Below are 14,151 nucleotides of genomic sequence, written 5' to 3' on the forward strand. Positions count from 1 at the left end.
GCCGGGATTGAAACTGTTCCTTTGTCTACCCCCCTCCAGGTTTCTGCCCTGGATGGGGGCAGTCTTCCCCGGGTAACTCAGCAGACCAAGCCCCTTGAGGTTGTTATCTCCGGTAATCATAGGGAGTTTATTTCGTTTTTTGTTTTCCCAGTTAAGCACGCTCCTGTCGTCCTGGGTTTCGCTTGGTTAAATAAGCACAACCCGCATATTAATTGGGCCGATCGGCGAGTCGAGTCCTGGTCCCAGACGTGTCTGTTTCGCTGCTTGCAATCTGCTGTCCCTGCGGGGCCCCCTTCCACGCCGTCTTTCGCTGAGGGTGACTCAGTAGATTTTAGTTTTGTTCCCGAGCAATATCATGACCTGAAATTAGTCTTTAGTAAGGCCCGGGCTGAATCTTTACCACCGCACAGACCATACGATTGCGCAATCGAGCTTTTGCCGGGCGCTCCCCTGCCTTCTAGTCGCCTTTATAACATTTCCCGTGCAGAGCGACAGGCGCTGGAGAAATACATTAAAGAATCCCTAGCATCTGGTCTAATCCGTCCCTCCTCTTCTCCGCTTGGGGCTGGGTTCTTTTTTGTCGGCAAAAAGGACGGATCTCTCCGTCCCTGCATTGATTATCGAGGGCTGAACGCAATAACTGTTAAAAATAAATATCCCTTGCCACTTCTTTCCTCCGCCCTGGAACCGGTGCAGTCCGCCACAATTTTCACAAAATTGGATCTGCGCAATGCTTACCACTTGGTTCGGATCCGCCGGGGGGACGAGTGGAAAACAGCGTTTAAGACCCCACTAGGGCACTTTGAATACCTAGTGATGCCCTTCGGCCTGTGCAATGCGCCCTCAGTTTTCCAAGCCATGGTAAATGATGTCCTTCGGGATTTTCTAAACATTTTTGTCTTCGTCTATCTGGATGACATTCTGATCTATTCAAAGACTCTCGCTGAACACCAACATCATGTCCGACTAGTTCTTCAGCGCCTCCTGGAAAATCGCCTTTTCGTCAAGGCCGAAAAATGCGAGTTTCATAAGCCTTCAGTAGTTTTCCTCGGCCTCATCCTGGAGGGTGGGCGGGTCCGATCAGATCCGGAAAAGATCAAGGCTGTCATCGAATGGCCGGTGCCTGAAACACGGAAGCAGCTCCAGCGCTTCCTCGGTTTTGCCAACTTTTATCGCCGGTTCATAAGAGGTTACAGCCAGATCGCCGCCCCCCTGCACGCTCTCACATCCACCAAGGTGCCTTTCCGCTGGAGTGCCGACGCCGACTCGGCGTTTAATGACTTGAAGAACAGATTTTCTCAAGCACCTGTCCTCATTCATCCAGATCCTGCGAAGCAGTTTATTGTTGAGATCGATGCCTCTGACACCGGGGTTGGGGCCGTGCTCTCCCAGCATTCCAGCAGGGACCAAAAGATCCATCCGTGCGCCTTTTTTTCACGGCGCTTATCCCCGACAGAGCGCAACTACGACGTGGGAGACCGGGAGCTGCTGGCCATAAAGCTCGCTCTTGAGGAATGGCGTCACTGGCTCGAGGGGTCCGAGCAGCCCGTGGTTATTTGGACGGATCACAAAAATCTCACCTATCTACAGACCGCGAGGCGGCTCAACCCAAGACAGGCCCGTTGGTCCTTATTTTTCTCCAGGTTCAACATCTCCCTCTCCTACCGCCCTGGCTCCAAAAATCAAAAGCCTGATGCCCTCTCTCGCCTGCACGCACCCCAAGACTTCGAAAAAGAGCCGGCCCTCATCTTACCTCCCACCTGCACCATTGGAGCGATACATTGGGAGATAGAGGATTTAATCCAGCAGGCTCAACAGTCTGACCCTGACCCAGGCAACGGACCCCCTGATCGGACCTATGTTCCCCCTGCTGTTCGTCCCCGAGTATTACAATGGGCCCACACAGAGAAATTCTCCGCCCACCCTGGTGTTCGCTGCACAACCACCTTCCTTTCCCGTTACTTCTGGTGGCCATCCATGTCCAGGGATGCCCAAGAATTTGTTCTAGCTTGCCCCGCCTGCGCACAAAATAAACCCTCTAACAGACCACCCGCGGGCCTCCTCCAACCACTCCCCGTCCCGGAACGCCCATGGTCTCACATAGCGTTAGACTTCGTCACCGGCCTGCCGTCATCCCAAGGCATGTCCACCATCCTCACTATAGTGGACAGATTTTCAAAAGCCTGTCATCTGATCCCCCTTCGCAAACTTCCTTCTGCTTTCCAAACGGCCCAGCTTCTGGTTAAGCATATTTTTCGCCTGCACGGTATACCCCAAGACATCCTGTCCGACCGTGGTCCCCAGTTTATCTCCCGGGTCTGGAGAGAGTTTGCCTCAGCTCTCGGAGCCAGGTATACGCTCTCCTCCGGGTACCACCCCCAAACCAACGGCCAGACAGAGAGGCTGAACCAGGAGCTGGAGTCCGCCCTCCGCTGTTTAACATCTTCCAACCCGGCGGACTGGAGTAAGTACCTCCCCTGGGTTGAATATGCACATAACAGCCACACCTCCTCTGCCACCGGACTCTCCCCTTTTGAAGCCTCTCTTGGCTATCAGCCCCCCTTATTCCCCGCCAGTGTCCGACAGATTGCCATCTCCTCCGTGCACCAACACATTCACCGCTGCCATGAGTTTTGGAATCAGACCAAGCAGGCCCTTCAAAGAACGGTGGAGCAGAACCGCAGGTTCGCCGATCGGAGGAGGGTCCCAGCCCCTTGCTACCGCCCCGGCCAGTTCGTTTGGCTTTCCACCCAGAACACCTCCATCCAATCCTCTCACCGTAAATTGGCTCCCCGTTTTTCTGGCCCGTACGAGATTCAGACCATAATCAGTCCCACGGCCGTCCGTCTGCGCCTTCCCTCACACTCCCGTGTTCACCCCACTTTCCACGTTTCCCAAATCAAACCCGTACGTTCCAGTAACCTGTGCCCTCCAGCCGAACCCCCTCCTCCCGCCCAAGACCACCAGGCGCGTCGGATCCGCAGGGTCGTGGACTCCCGTCGGCGAGGTAGAGGTTTCCAATACCTGGTCGACTGGGAGGGCCGCGGCCCTGAGGATCGGTCTTGGGTACCGGGTTCCTTTGTCTCTGATCCTGCCCTGATCGAGTCCTTTTTGGCGTCCCGTCCTTCCACTTCCTCTGAGTCGCCAGGTGGCGACCGTTGAGGGGGGGGTGGTGTCAGAACTTAGCAGACAGCGCCATGCAGTTCTCTGCTGGCGCTGTCCCCTCTGCTCTCTCCACAGGTGACTGCAGCTGACTGGTGGGCGGGGCACACCTGCGGCTCGTTCTGCGAGTCAGCGCTGGAGCATAAGAGCAGCGCTCAGACAGCCGGTGGATGCCTGAGTGTTAGCATCAGTGGTATGCTTGTGTGGCCACTGTCTGTCAAACGATCATATGCTCGCGTCTAATCAGTGCCTCTTGTCCTCTCAGGTTTCCCGTGCCTTGATCCAGCCGTGGCGCTTATGCACTTGTCTTGCCAGACTTCAGAGGAAAACCAGTCAGTCTGACTCGCCAGATTCCACCGGCTGTCCTCGACCACCTCGGGCGCTGCTCGGACCTCCCCTTGCTCCCTCAGCTCACCGCCGCTCAGTCACCAACCTCCATCAGAGCCGAAAGCGCTAAGTTCCTCCTCCGCTCCACTTCCCCCGGTCCGGTCCCCGAACCTTGTGGTAAGCGCCCCGCCCCTCAGTCCGTTATTTCTCTCACCGCAACCCAGCCTAAACTTCTTGTTTCTCTCCCTAGATCCTCTCACCCCGGCTCCGTTCAGCCTTAAATTCTGTGATCAGCCAGCTCCGCTTCTGTAAATAAAACATTTAAACTGCTCATTGTTGTCCCAAGTGTCTCTCTGCATGTGGGCCAAATACGTCCGAAACATGACAAAAGGTTTATTGCAGAATGTGAATAATGGCAGATGGGGCAGTAATGGGCAGAAGAATATAGGATGCAGGTGGGGTGAGTGGCAGAACCAACATTGAACAGGGGTTGCAGACAGTGGAAGACCAGAATCAAAGAAGAAGGCAGGAGCTGACTAGAACAGATGGTGCGAACTGAGGAAACACCAGAACAAGCGGAGCAAGCAGCTGTAACTTACATGGAACAAGGCATACTTTGAACAGCACGCTGACAATAGAAGCGCACATCAGTGAGAGAAGAACACAAACAAGGAAATGGCTGAGCAAATAGGAACTGGTAGAAACACAACGGCTGTGCACGAGGCAAGAGGTGACGTTCTGGCAGTGAGTGGAGGACTGAGGCAGGAGCCATATTGAACAGGTGAGCCGAGTCGACTCTTATTAGTGCAGCAGGTGGATCTAATCAAAAGCAGAGTGGTGGCTGAGGAGTGTACAGAGCGGATAGGATGGTGGCTGAGGGGTGAAGGCTGATTCGAGAGCAGTCCAGAAAAGTACAAAACAAGCAAAAACCTTAATCATTACATGGAATGGCTGTTCTGGTGAACTGTTGTACTTTTACCACCTCAAATGGCCTAAATGCACTGAGTTGCTGTCATGTTATTTGGTGATTTGGTGAAGGGCAAATTAAGAATGTAGTAGAAACTCTCCTGTGAGTGTTTGAATTAATTTATAAATGGTAGGGGTGTAAAGGTACCAAAAAGATGGGTTTGATTTGTACCTTGGTTGTAAAGTCCGATTGGTACGTTTCTTTCAAGAGAATCAAACAAAATATGCTTATAATATATTTATTGAGCAAATAATGTAACTGAAACAGTAATTTGACTTTAATCAAAATCCTAAACTGCTTTCAAAATGGGCCAGAATCAAACTGATGTGAAATCAAAATTTTTTAAAGAATTATTTAACAGTAAATAACTTAAATGGTCACTCTTGTTGATCAGGGATTATTGAATATGACTGTGCTGATAATTGATTTAAAAATAAAGTTAAAATCTTTTTGGATTTGTTTTGATGTAAAGATGATCCAGTTTGATTTTTACTTGAGTGCTGTGTTAATTGTGACACCATATTTTAATTTGTCATGTTAGTGCTGTCTTTATATTAAAATTTTCAAACTCTATACCAATACTAAGAACAGTTTAATAAATGTTTTTGCTACTTTTAAGTAACTTTTTTAATGGCAAGAGAATTTTGGATTTTTAGACAAGGAAATCCAGAGACGATAATGAGGTTGTGATCTAGGCAAGGCAGGCAATGAAGAATGCTGGACATTTACTCACCAATGGTTTTTGATAATTTGCCAGTATGACATTGTGGGAAGCCAGGGTATATAGAGGCAGGTAAACATGTGTAGGTAATTAACTTGATCCTGCTACAGCCTGCATGGAGTCAAACAATTAACAAGGTGTCCAAAGAAAGTGAGGGAGCAAGCAGAATGCCAAGCCAGAATCTTAAAACTATGAAAGCTTGGCCGTTTCTCAATTCACGAGAACGCGAGTCCGTACTCGCGTTCTCGTCAAGTCTGTTCTCGGTAAGAACACAGGAAGATCGGACTTGACGAGAACGCGAGCACGCAGCACGTATTGTGCATTGGAACAGAAGTATACTCGTGACGTCATCACACCCACAGCGCTTGAGCATTCCTTTAACGTTCAAAACTATTTATACACTACACCATCATATCTTATTGAAAACGTTTTTTATTTAAATTAATTTCTAAAAAGTATAAAAAATATCTAAAATAATTACAGAACTGTGGGTATAAAACAAGCAACAGTGGGAATTTCTTTGTGGGGAGTTGTAATTGTTGTAGTTGCAGAGGCGATTGAATCTTCTTTAAAAATCAGCACTTTGTAGAAGCAAAATGAGCGATACGAGCAATATTGCTGTTGCTTCGGTTGTTGGTCAGCTTTACCAGCAGGCTGAAGAGGAGGTGATGCAGTTGAGGAGGCAAACCCGAGCAAGGAGAAGATTGATGCGGCAGAGGAGGCTCAGAAGGCAGGCTTTGCTCGCCCATCTATTGCCAACTGGTAGGCATTTTAAGATTGACAGCCTATTTCCTACTTTTATCTTTAAAAAGACATTGATGATGATATTAAAAACGTGATCAGGTTGAAATTGTGACTATTTTTCCTATATTAATAAAAATGAAGACCCAGTTTTAACATTAATAACAGTAGGGTTAAGCTACTTTATTGCACCTCCTGACCTTCACAGCATTGATCATTAAGAAAGGAAAAAAAAAACATTTTTATGTCTGTCCACCTTTACAGTGATTAATCTATAAATTATGTGCAGTTAGTTCAGCCCATTTTTTCAGTGAAATGGTAAAAATACCAGAGAAGGGAAGCCATTTGTTATTTACTATACTTGACTAGTTTTACAACACTATACATTTTATCTTTTCTTTCTTGAGAACTATAATAATCTGCATGTTAAACAGGTATAGTTTTATGCATAGAAAACGTGACAAAAAACAATTAACATTTGGCATTTTTTATTTATAGGAAGAAACAGAAACAGAATATGTGAGGATAAAAACTTCTGTGCCAATCCTCCAAATATTTTTTAATGAAGCCAGAAACCAGCCTTCAGGCTAAACAGGGCCACCATCGTCCTCCTCCTTCAGCTGCTGTCCATCCAGAAGGTCTATGGATGGCCACAGGAGATAGAGGTGCTGCTGACCCTCTGCTGGCTGGTCTGCGGTGCATCCTATAGGGAAACAGCTTGCCAGTAAGATCTCTTACCTTCTTGTCCTTAAATAGAGCCAGCAATGACACACAATTGATAGATGATATTAATTGGATAGAAGATTAAGACAGATCAGCATATTACCTAAATTACAAGTTAATTTTATATTTGGTACAGGTCAAGTGGAGGCACGCTACAACAGGCACCACGCCAAGGCTGATAAACATCACTGAGCGTGTCTTTGGTGGTCTGAAGACACGGTGGCGTTCCATCTTCTTCAGGGTGCTGGAGGTCCGCCTCACGTTTGTTGAAGACAGGGAGCTGCTCCAGCTGGCTGCATGTTTAAGTGAACATGACTACACCTGACCTAATGTAGATCAGTTGGAGTCTTGTTCACATGCTGCTTCATTTCTTTTGTTTTCACCACCTGAAAAAATACATAAAATAATGCGCAAATTAATTTCCATTCCACCAACTATTTTTAATTGTAAGTTTATAGGCATTGTCTGTTTGTATAAGATCTTAATGAGTTATTTCGTTGTTTTAAACCATGTTAGTAGCTGTTAATAATTTGTTGAATATATTACACCTTCATTCTGTTCCAAAGATAAAACATTTGTATAAAATACATGTCTGTTTTTTCATATACTATTATTACTATTATTTTCTTTCCCTCTTTCTCCTCTCAATTATTCGTGTCCTGACTCAGAAGAAACTCACTTAGATAGGAAAAACATTTATAGAATGTATTTATTTATTTATTTTATATGCTGCTGCCGTCCTAGGGAGACATTTACAATTTATTCCAGCAAGTATTGAGTTAATAAAGTAACACACGTCAGTCAGATAAACACAAAACAAATAAATCATAACCAGCGGTATTATGCACACTACTTTTTTAAAATTACGCACTAACTCTGTAAACAGGCCACATAGAGAAGCTTAAAAGTATAATATTCTCGCCTCAAACGATCCTAAAACGTACTTTTGAACAACAACAGCAGCAGAAAAGGGAATTTTTTAACTTACTGCTGTGAGCTCTGTTTGCGCTGTCTCAAATCAAGCTGCGGCCGCGGTGCATTCTGGGCAAGCGGTCAGTCTGAAGAACGCACAAGTCTGCTCTGATGCATGCTCGATAAAGAGGGCGGGCGAGAACAACATCCGGGGAATTCGGCGCGTTCTCGATTTGGCGTTCTCAGCATTGGAACAGTGCTCGGGCTGAGGCTGATGACGTGTCACGAGCACACGAGCACACGAGAACGCTCAGGAACGCATATTGAGAAACGGCCCTTGTGTTTTTGCTTGCTGATTTGGCTCCACACATGGTGCATGATGTTCCCTGCTGCTCTTATCCTTCTTAGTGTCCAACTGTTTCTCATCACTCCAGGAGCTTCTTCCTTCAGACTCTAAGGAGAACCACCACTGGAGACCTTGATCTCTCCTTTGTGCTACAAATACATGTACCATATTGTACCGAACATGTACAGCCCTAATTTATGGTTGAACAAGATTTGGATTGTTTTTTTTTGTGTCAATTAAAATGTAAATGTTGTAATTTCTTTACAGGACAGGTTCTATGTTCTGTATCTCTCAGAATGAGCTTTATATCCTGTATGTTGAAATCTAAATGCCAATTAAGTTTTTCTTGATACATCTAAATTCTGGAAAATAAATTAATCAGCACTGTTAGACAGAAGTAGTCTTGAGTATTTTAGAAAATCTTCTACGGCTCTGTGATGGCTACCTGTCAGTGTCTTGTTAATATAAATTCACATTTCATCCAACAGAAAACCCCTCAGTACACACTGAGAGTGCAGGCAGCAGACATGGAGGGAGAAGGGATGACTGGATTTACCGAGGTGATTATCAAGGTGACGGACAGCAATGATAATGCTCCAGTCGTTACAGATCCCTCTGTAAGTACAACACACACAGAACTGTTTTTGATGTTTGTTTGTTTTTGAACGGACGGCCATATTCCACAGTATCTGATTATGATGTCCTTGTATTTACAATTTAAAAATCTTGAGCAATTAATTCCGTTAATTAAACTATTAAAAAGAGAACTGTTTAGCACATATTAAAGGGACCATTAACTATAGAGACTATGTCTGTAGATAGATGGATGAAGTTACACACATATATAAGACAATATTTTTGTCTTATATATGTGTGCAGAGAGTTCCTAAAATATATATATATATATTTTTTTTCCAACTTTCTTTATTGAATTTAACAGCTTGACACACATCAATCGTCATTACCATGAAAATACACCTGTCAGTGATAGAGAGATAAGTTCAAGCTGATTTCTCCCAAAGCCCTACCCTCCCCAGATACACCCACATCTAGGTCAAAACACAAGACAAACAGCTAGTAGAGATGTGATCCCTGTAACCAGACACACATACACACGCTTTCCAAAGGGAACAGAAAATGAACCCCCCCCCCCCCCCCAAAAAAAAAAAAAAAAAAAATTGATGTGAGGGCCTTTTGATAATTTAATTCTCTTCCGAGTCAGGTAACAAAGTCATAGTGCCCACGACCGATAGGAAAGGTCTCCAAATCTTCATAAATTTACTAGTGGAACCCTTGAGTGAGAATCTGAGTTTTTCCAGCTTCAGGTTGTAAAGTACTTATCTAACCCAGTGGTTGTGAGACGGGGGGGTGCTTAGTTTCCACTTAAGTAGAATAAGTCTTCGAGCCAAAAGGGTAGTGAAGGCTAGTGCCCGCTTCAATGAGCGCGGAACGTCCAGGTTTGGAGGGATGCCAAATATGGCCGCCAATGGATTGGGGCAAATTGTCTGATTATATGCTTGACTTAGTATTTTAAAAATGTTACCCCAATAATCAATTGGCTTTGGGCACGCCCAAAACATGTGGGTATGGTTAGCTGGCGATTGCCCACACCTATTGCAAGCGTCACTGACTGAGGGATACATTTTTGCCAATTTCGCATTTGTGTAATGGACTCTGTAAAATATTTTGCACTGTATTAAAACATGTCAGGCACAAATTGACGACTTGTAAATTAAATTCTTGGCAGCCTACCACTGCCACACCTCCACCACTGCACCCAGCTCCCCCTCCCACGTTGTTTTAACAAAATCTGCAAAGCTTGAAGTGTTACCATTATTATTAATAGAATTATATAAGAATGAAATAAATTTTTTCTGCTGTGGGTCCAGTTGTAGGAGAGTATCCAGAAGTGTTTCGGGGGGTAGATTAGGAAAGTGTGGAAACACCTTTTTAACATAGTCCCTGGCGTCGAAGAACCGAAAGAGATGAGAATTGGGCAGTTGGAATTTAGATGAAAGTTCGGCAAAGGATGACAAAACATTGTTGCGATAAAGATCCTTTACACTCCTGATCCCTTTGTCATGCCATAAGTTAAAAGTTAAATCAGTGACTGAAAGCATAAAGTTACAATTTTTGGTTAGAGGAGTTTGTATCGAGGGTCCATGCAGGCCAAACTGTTTCCTGAATTGGCTCCAGATCTTTAATGTAGCCTTGACTACAGGGTTATCTTCTATCAGGGAGAGGGGTAAGGGGAGCTGGGAACAGAGCAGAGAGGACAACGAATAGCGGCTGGATGCCCTTTCAATCTGTACCCAGACAGGTGAAGGTTCAGCCTCACGCCCCCAGTATAATAGTTTCTGTACATTAGCTGCCCAGTAGTAATGCCTGAAGTTGGGGACAGCGAGTCCACCCTCATGAGTTGGGGACTGCAGCACTGATTTACGAAGTCTGGCAGGTCTTTTGAGCCATAAGAATTGAGATATCTTCCTGTCCAGTTTGTCAAAAAAGGTCTTTGTGAGTAATATAGGAATATGCTGGAAAAGGTACAAAAATTTGGGGAAGAGTACCATTTTGACCAGATTCACTCATCCCATCATAGACAATGGTAATAGGGACCAACGATCGAAATATTTCTCCATGTTCTCTAGTAGTGGCGAAAAGTTCTTATTCAACATATTAGACATGGAGGGACAGATAAATATCCCTAAATATTGAAACCCTGCTTCTGTCCATTTGAAGGGTGAGATTGAATGTGGAAGGTTCCTAGCCAGAGAATTCAAGGGAAATAATTGGCTCTTCTGGTAGTTAAGCTAGTAACCGGAAATCCTGCTGTATTGTTCTAAAATGCTAAACAGAACTGGAAGAGATGTATGAGGCTCGGAAACATATAAGAGCAAGTCATCCGCATAGAGGGATACCTTATGGGTTACGCCAGATCTCAGAATACCCTTAAAACCCTCCTCGTCGCGTAGCCAGATGGCCAGAGGTTCTATCGCAATAGCAAATAGTAAGGGAGATAGAGGGCATCCCTGTCTAGTGCCTCTTCCAAGGGGAAAGGGTGCAGACACCATGTCATTTTTTTAATTGAGGCCACAGGAGACGAGTATAGCAGCTTAACCCAAAGGATAAAATTGTTATCGAGACCAAATCTTTCCATTACTTCATATTAAAAAAAACATTCAACCCGATCAAATGCCTTTTCGGCATCAAGAGATATAATAAATTCCGGTGATAAGGTGCCTGGCGTATGGATAATATTTAGAAGACGTCTGGTGTTATGAAATGACTGTCGTCCAGGCATAAAGCCTGTCTGGTCTAATGAAATAATGAGGGGAAGTACTCGTTGGAGACGGGTTGCTAGAATTTTAGATAAAATTTTCAAATCTACATTTAGGAGGGAAATAGGTCTATAGCTACTACAAAATGAGGGGTTTTTATCGCTCTTAAGAATCAGCGAAGTTGTGGCCTCTGAGAAGGTGTTAGGCAGACATTTGTTGAGGAAGGCTTCGTTATACACATCTGTCAGTATTGGTGCTAGAAGATCCACATTGGCCTTATAATATTCTGAAGAGAAGCCGTCAGGGCCAGGGGATTTGCCCAAACTTAAGGACTTTATAGATTCCTGCACCTCCCTTAATGTGATCGGCCCGCCTAGACCTCTCCCCAACTCGTCATCTACTCTTGGAAAGTTGACATCGTCAAGTATATTATACGAAGAGGGGGGGGGGGGTTTGGGGGGTGTACAGTTCTGAGTAGAATGACGCAAATCTATCATTTATCTTACTGGGATCAGAAAGAATCTCTCCCGTAGCTGACTTGATTAATGGGATTAATTTGGTGGTTGCCTGAGCGCGCGCTTGGAAAGCCAACAGTTTTCCTGCTTTGTCGCCAGATTCAAAAAAGCGCTGCCTTGTTCTGGTTAGCTGAAGTAGAGCATTTGTGGATGTCGTCAAATTGAAATCAGCTTGGAGCTTCATCCGTTCATTATAAAGGTTGGGGTCTGGGTTGGCTGCATATTTAGAATCCACCTCCTTAATTTGCTTCAGCAAGTCTTTGGTGTGGTGTAACCTTTTCCTTGCCAAATATGAAGTAAAACTGATAAGCTGACCTCTTATATATGCTTTTGAGGCCTCCCAAAGGGTGCTTCTCGGTATATCGGGCAAATCATTAAGATCGAAATAAAGTGAAAGCTGATTTCTTAGAAATTGTTTGTAGTGATCTTCTGTGAGCAGTATAGAGTTAAATCTCTAAGATTTAAAACAGTGAGATTGACAGAGTAATTCCAAATGTAAAGAGACTGGCGAGTGGTCGGATATAACTATAGTGTGATAATCACAGGTTTGGACTCTAGACAGCAGTCTGATATCGATAAGGAAAAAATCTATGCGTGTATAGGTACGGTGGACATGAGAAAAGAAAGAAAACTGCTTAAGTGCCGGGTTCCCATGTCTCCACGGATCCACGAGTCCTAGCTCAGTTTTAAATACATTAAGACTTTCAGCAGCGTTAGATAACGAGATCGTTTTTTTTTTGAGGATCTGTCTAAAATGGTATCTTGGACCATATTAAAGTCTCCCCCCAAAATTAGATAATATTTGTCAATATCAGGCATAGATGAGAAAAGTCTAGACACAAAGGAATCATCATCCCAGTTTGGACCGTAGATGCACGCTAGTATTACCAAAGAGCTTTGCAACTTACCGGCCACAATTATGAAACGGCCCTCCATGTCTGGTATTATTTTGTGTTGTTCAAACGCAATATTATTGCATATAAGTATGGCTGTTCCACGAGCTTTGGCATTGAATCTGGAGTGAAATATGTGGCTAATCCAGCTTTTATAAGTCGCATTATTTCTTTATTACGGAGGTGTGTTTCTTGTAAGAAGAAGATGTCCCCTTTAAGCTGCCGCAAGTGAGCCATAACTTTAGCAGTCTTAGTGGCATTGCCCAAACCCCTCACGTTCCACAAAAAAAATCCTCAAATTGTTACCTATGCTGGTCATATCTTACTATTTCTGAAGGATATACATTGCAGTATGGCGGTCCGGGTCGGCCTGACAGGATGCTGGTATTTGGCATATTGTCGGTTGGCAACTGCAGAGGGAGAGAGAGAGAGAGAAAAGAAAAAAAAAAGAACTCACACACACACTCACGTCCATACCACGACCTAGATCCCCTTTAAAGAAATAACTTTACGCGTCCAACGCACAGCGGGGCGTCTTCAATCCCCCGTGAGACTTCCTCCATTCAGACTAAACTTTTCCTCCTCCCAATTAGAAAGGTCACACCAGGTCATCGCTCATGGTAGTGGCTATGTCCTCCAGTGATGAAACACGCTGGTGGTGAGTAGAGATGGTGGCTTCAAAGCGCTCCAGTTTAGTTTCGAGCTTAGTAAAAGCCGCATTGAACTCCGCTGAGAGGGATTTCTTGTGGTCAGCTAGCGTAGCCGTTAGCACCGCAATGATGTTCCCCTCGTCTTTTTTCTGCTCGTCTTTTTTCTGCTCTTCTCTTTTTGTTCTGCTGGTCATCATTAGGCTTGTTGGTTGCGGTTCCAGTGTAATACTATAGTTATTGTTGGGTCAACAAACACGAAGTGAAATTTAATGTTTAAGGTGGGAGCTCCGGAAAGAGCGTCTACTCCATCTTGCGTTCAGCCGGAAGTCTCCCTAAAATATTTTTTTATAGAGCAGAAAACATTTCACAGATTAAATTGGACATTAGTATTGCTCAGATTTTTTTTTACTTTAAGGTAAATAAAAATGCGTATAATACAAAACAAACAACTACTTGCAGAGTAGGATCATTTTCAAAAATGTTTGCCACTCAAAGACAGATTGCAGGTATTCAATCAGAGGTTGTCACACTTTAAGGAAAGACCATTTTTTCTTTTATCACGTATCATATTTTCTCTAAATGCAAAGTCTTTAAGCCACATTCTAGAGTTAGGAACTGAAGATCCTATCCATGACATTAAAAGTAGCTTCTTTGGAAATTAAATCTTTTTGTCTTGATTGTAAAGTGTTGAGTGCCCCTGTGGCCTCTGGGCCCCTGGGCCCATGGCCGGGACCACTTCAGCGTAGCTGGCTGCCGGTGGAGACCACGGGCCCGCCCCCGCGGCTCCTGGGGGCTTCGCATTGCAGTGGCTGGGGGATTTCCTCGGTGTTGTCTCTCTTCTTCCCTTGTGGGGGGGGGGTTGCAGATTTCCTGTGTTGGCCCCTCTTAGGCGCGCTGCTTTGGTGGCCCCTTTGGG

At 44.7% G+C, this 14,151-nt stretch overlaps 1 protein-coding gene across 1 annotated transcript in view; it reads left to right on the plus strand.

Moving 5' to 3' along the window:
* Positions 1 to 14,151, plus strand: part of cdh1 (cadherin 1, type 1, E-cadherin (epithelial)) — a 369,868-nt gene that overhangs the window by 39,473 nt on the left and 316,244 nt on the right. The gene's annotated exons all lie outside the window — the stretch shown is intronic.

This window comes from Fundulus heteroclitus, unplaced genomic scaffold (assembly GCF_011125445.2).
Source record: "Fundulus heteroclitus isolate FHET01 unplaced genomic scaffold, MU-UCD_Fhet_4.1 scaffold_126, whole genome shotgun sequence".
Taxonomy (NCBI): Eukaryota; Metazoa; Chordata; class Actinopteri; order Cyprinodontiformes; family Fundulidae; genus Fundulus; species Fundulus heteroclitus.